Genomic DNA, 5,148 nt, shown 5'->3' with positions numbered 1-5,148 from the left:
CCCAGAAGCAGCCACAGCCACTCCCAAAAGCGGCTGCAGCGAGCGCAGCGATTGGCCGCAGTGATCGGCCTTGTCATGTGATCGCCCAGGGGGACCCGCCCCCCGGTCAGCAGGACTGGTCGCATGGGGTACATGTGCCCCCCCTCAAGGCGGCACCAGTCACCCATGATGAGGGTGGCTAAGCATTGGAACAGGCTACCTAGAGAAGTTGTGGAATCTCCATGCCTGGAAATTTTCAAGAGCAGCTTAGATTGACACTTAACTGGGATAGCTTAGTCAGGGATGATTCTGTCCTGAGTAGGGGGCTGGACTAGATAGCTGCATGAGGTCCCTTCCAACCCTACATTCCTATGATCCTATGAGCTAGATACACATATATGCATGGAGGTACCCAACGACTCTAGATGGAAGGTACAGTACATGTCGTTCATCATTAACATGATTTTATTGTTCTATTACAGCAAGATGGAAATAATGTACTATGTCCTGCACACTCTTTATGTTTTGCAAGGTCCGCCACATCTTTATTGTACAATCTCTATAATAAATCTGAGTCCTTTTAACTAGCTTAAAATTAATATTAGAATAAGAATTAAATTATTATGGAGAGAACTTACGGTCTGTGCCATCAGTTTTGAAATGTCACTACCAACATCATACAGCTCATCAGTACTAACAAGATCAAGGCTACAAAGAGTATAATTACTTGTGCCTGTTTCTCCAGCAGTTTATTATTACAGTTACAGAGTTTTTAGAAATATTTCAAGCATTGAAGATTAATGAACATATCATAGTGGCATTCCCTATCTATTTACAACTTACACTCAGCATTTTAAAGCTTCTAAAATAGCAATCTGTATTTCTTCACTTCACTAAGGCAGCCAGAATTGTCAGACATCAAGTTTAGTAAAGCCATTTTTAACTATAGCTTTGATTTCCAGTTTCCATGGGATCCTAACCCCTTGCATTTATTTTTATGATTCTATTAATCTTCTTGAGACCTGATTGACTAACAAAGTCTTATTAAACTATTTTTCTCTGATTTTATATTTTTTACCTGTTGGAACATATTTCAGGGAATAATGGTCAATTTCTAAGAAACCAATCAGCCAACCACATCAGTGACTTATTAAAAGGCAAATGATGCTGGCTCTGAAGGAATGAACTAGTGAGAAATTTGGGGAAAACATTCCATTTTCCAGTGTTATGCATGACTGAGAACACAATCATGCCTTGTGGATTTGTATATAAACACAAAGTTTGCAGTTTGTTTTCTCCAATTACTAAACATGGAATCTAGCAAAAACACATTTTATGATAGACAAAAAATGTATAACAAGTAAAAATAGTAAATATGCCACAGATGATAAACTATATCATGCAATATTAAAATATAAAAAATTAAAATAGTCTTGAAATATACTGTGAAATATTGTCTGACTCCTGCAAAAATTTTCACAGTAACAATACAGAGCTGGTTTTCAAAATATAAATTATCTACTATAAAACCAGGAAAAAAAAAACCCAAATATTTTGTCTAGCAAATTGTAATTCAATTATGGCAATTATAACAAGTATATTTAAAAGTGTTTGGAACCCTTTAGCCTAAACAAAACTTTCTGGAGTTTGTGGTTTGCTCAACTCACAACACAGATACGATTATGGTGCAGTATGTTTAAAGTTCACAAACTTCAATCATCTAAAGCACATAACAAAGAATTGTTACTACCTAAAAACTTGCCTTCTATCTTAAGAATCCATAAATTCTTCTTATGGCCCCGATGACACCAAACTTCCCTTTTATTTCTCTTACTAAAAACTAATCAACAAGATGACAATTTGCTGCCAGTTTCCTGTGGCTGCAGACTTATTGCAGTAATTCTAGCAGCCTCTTCCCTCAAATAGTAACATACCATCAATGAGCAAAGGCACAAATATAGCCCTACCCCAGCTGTCCTTCAGCTTTATGCTACTTAAATGTCTCCAGAGAGAATGTCATATGCTGAAAACTTGCTTTGAAAGTTCTCAGGCATTCCCAGGCTTGAAGTACTTTAAACTATTATACAACTCCCCCTTAAAAATAGAGAACCTCTTTGTTCTCTGAACTGTTATTAAAGTAATCTGAGACGTCTTGTCACTGAATCTAGACATATTTCTAAGATTACAGTTCAAGAGCAAGCAAAAATCTCTTACCTTACATTAGGAACCTAGATTTTGCCAAACAAATTCAGATACACAAACACAAACAGTAGCACTGAACCAGCTAATGTTAAATATGGTATGTTAAATTCTTTATTCTTTATTGAGTTTAGTGGACAGCAAGATCAGATTCTAGAAAATATTATGGTTCAGGCAAGCAATGTGTCATCATCATCCTGTAGTAGAAGCCTGCATTGACTGCATTTAATAGGAGGGAGCTGATGTGAGAAAACAACCACATAATGTTAACAAGGTAGAGATCTGGATGCAGTGGCCAAAGAGAATCCTAGATGACAGGAGATGTCTATCTTTACAGCCATTGAGATCCTGACATCATCTTCTGCCTGATCTGCTGTTGAGTACTTGGGGTTGGACTGTAGTTTATCTGAAACCTCCCGTCAGGCCTGTTCACCATGGGTGACCCTGCCAAAAGTGCAAGACCTAGCTCTGAGGAACAATGGGACATACAAGCTGCTCCATCTCTACAAGATCTGGGTTCATGGTATTAAATATGTTTATTTATATTAATATCAATATATGCACCTTGCAAATACCTGGAAGCTGAAAATAGCAGAGAAAATGGCTAAATGCAGAGAAAATGGCTGACTAGATAAGTGAAATGTCTTATCAAGAGAAAATGACTTTGCACTGATTAGTCCCATTAAAAGACATTGCATAAATCATAATAATAATAACAATAGAGATTACAATAGCATTTTTAGGTAATGTCCAGTCAACAACACTGACATCTTAACTCAAACCCTGGCACTGATCTGCTTGCAAAGAAGCCATGAGCAAGCATTAATCACAGAAACTGAATGTATTTAAGAACATTGCAGATAACTTGCAGTTGGACAAACTGGTGAAATTCCTTCACTATTCATCCATCTCAGTGTCTGTATGAATCTTGAACAGCTGGAAGGGCCAGTGTAGTTATAACAACTTTGACAAGCTGTATTCTGTTTCACTGGACAAAGGGGAAAAGGTTCTGCTTCTTTCTTTTCCTGCTTTGATTTTTATTTCTTCCTCCCTTCAGCTTGTTTTCCTCTAAATGATAAGTTGTGGATGCAGTGACTTTTCTAGTGACCTCATGAGTGTCTCTAGCACTTGGGTGCCCATTTTAAATGGATTATGAAGATGAAAAGAATGAGCAGAACTTCAAATGGTGCAGAGCTGCCTGAGTCTTTGAAGTAGTAAACAAGGACAGTAGGTCTCACAGAGGTATATTCCTTTCATTTATGTCAATGGGGTTTTAATACTGAACATTAAAGAGGGCAGTATAAATATCATCACTGTTAACCTCTTCCGTACTAATTCCGTCAATAACATCTAGATGCTCTGGGATGGCAGACACTCTTTTTCTCATTCTGAGCACCATCCACATCACCTTTCACCCCAAAGCTGTCATTTCTAGCAGCCCCATCCCAGTAAGACCAGACTGGTGTATTTAAATACAGAAAAAGCAGCACCAAGTTCTGGCTGAATGACAAATATCATCTGTATGTTTTGCAGCAGTCTTCCATCCATCAGATAAACCTGCCAAACGATATGCTTTACAAAAGCCTTACAAAGGTGCGATAGACCATACCATAACTGCTGCCTACCAGCCTATTCATTCCATAAACACACAAGGCAAGGCCTAGACACACAGATAGCCCAACTCTTCATGTTTTAGGGATGACTCCATGGGATCAGTTATCTTGCAAGGTGATACCCTGCAGCAAAGGTGCATGCTTCACCTTCCCTGCCAGCAAAGGGAAGAAGGGACTGATTGAAACATAGAAGGGTTGGAAGCTGAACCAAGAAAAGGGCTAAAGACTACCGAGGAGCAGAACAGGCAATGAGAGAAAGCTATTCCCAGGAACAGTTTGGAGAGGAAGTTTTGGTTCTGTTTGCTTTTTGGACACTGATACCAGCAGGGGTGAATTTCTGCACCTCAGTGCCCTAACTGCTGAAGGACCCTGGGGTGGGCTGAGGAGAAGGCAGGAAGATGAGGGACAGCAGGATGGCCATGCTTCAGTCATTTGTATTAGAAGCAGTAGTGGATGCATGCATTCTCAGTAAATGTTCCAGTCACATAACTCCCCTCAACATAAAAGTGAAGGGCACTCATCCCTCTCTATTTCCTACATGGATTATTTGTGCTCAAGCAATTCCTCAGGGGCTGCAGATGCTTGCTGTGCTCCCATGCTCTGCTTCTGAATTAAACCTAGAACTAACCATGTTTAACAAAGTGGACAGAGGCAGGTCCCTGTGTTGGTCTCAGCAGCAGCAGCATAACTAGCACATGGTGACTGGGGCCACTGGCCCAGGTGTCAGCACAGTGGCAGGAAAAGGGCAGAAAAATAACACTGCCCAACACAGCTGCACAACAGCACCGGTGGCATGGCAGCCACCAGACACTGCCAATGCCCCTGTGCAACCTGCTGTCCCTGGGTGCCCGGCTGCCCCCTCACACCTCTGGGTGTCAGATCAAGTGCAAGGCTGGGCGAAGGGCAACTGGGGCAGCCCATGACTCTGAACCAGCGAGAGAGGGAGAGAGAGTGTGTGGGGAAAGGGTAATTGAAGTGCTCTGTGTGGTGTGTCTAGAGGGGAGGTGCAGTGCTCTGTGTGTGTGTGTCTAGAGATTTGTAGTGGTGTGTGTGGAGGGGAGGGTGGTTCTAGTGTTGTGCGTGAGTGTGTAGAAGGAGGTTGTAGCAGGGGGGGTGGAGGTAGGGGTTATAGTGCTGTGCGTGGAGGGGTGTTTGTAGAGGGGGTTGTAGTGGTGGGAGTGTGGGTGGAGGTGTAGTGCTGCGTATGTGTGTGGAGGGGGTTGTAGTGGTAGGTGTGTGGGTGGAGGTGTAGTGCTGTGTGTGTGTATGGGGGGGGTTGTAGTGGTGGGTGTGGGTGGAGGTGTAGTGCTGTGTGTGTGTGTGGAGGGGGGTTGTAGTGGTGGGTGTGTGTGGAGGG

At 41.8% G+C, this 5,148-nt stretch overlaps 2 protein-coding genes across 4 annotated transcripts in view; one reads left to right on the top strand and one right to left on the bottom strand.

The window, feature by feature from the left end:
- The window catches only part of FSD2 (fibronectin type III and SPRY domain containing 2), a 33,100-nt gene extending 30,982 nt beyond the window's left edge, over positions 1-2,118 (bottom strand). The window contains exon 1 of one of the 3 annotated variants that reach the window (XM_025212082.1): positions 1,730-2,118. The gene's annotated coding sequence lies outside the window, so the exon portion shown is untranslated. The remainder of the gene's footprint in view (positions 1-1,729) is intronic. The other 2 variants (XM_025212083.1, XM_014523099.2) reach the window with 2 other exon arrangements.
- The window catches only part of WHAMM (WAS protein homolog associated with actin, golgi membranes and microtubules), a 63,396-nt gene that overhangs the window by 37,056 nt on the left and 21,192 nt on the right, over positions 1-5,148 (top strand). The window lies entirely within an intron of this gene.

The sequence above is a fragment of the Alligator sinensis genome, unplaced genomic scaffold, assembly GCF_000455745.1.
Source record: "Alligator sinensis unplaced genomic scaffold, ASM45574v1 scaffold476_1, whole genome shotgun sequence".
In the NCBI taxonomy this organism is placed as follows: Eukaryota; Metazoa; Chordata; order Crocodylia; family Alligatoridae; genus Alligator; species Alligator sinensis.
Note: the sequence above shows the minus strand (reverse complement) of the source record. Positions and strands in the feature narration are given on the sequence as shown.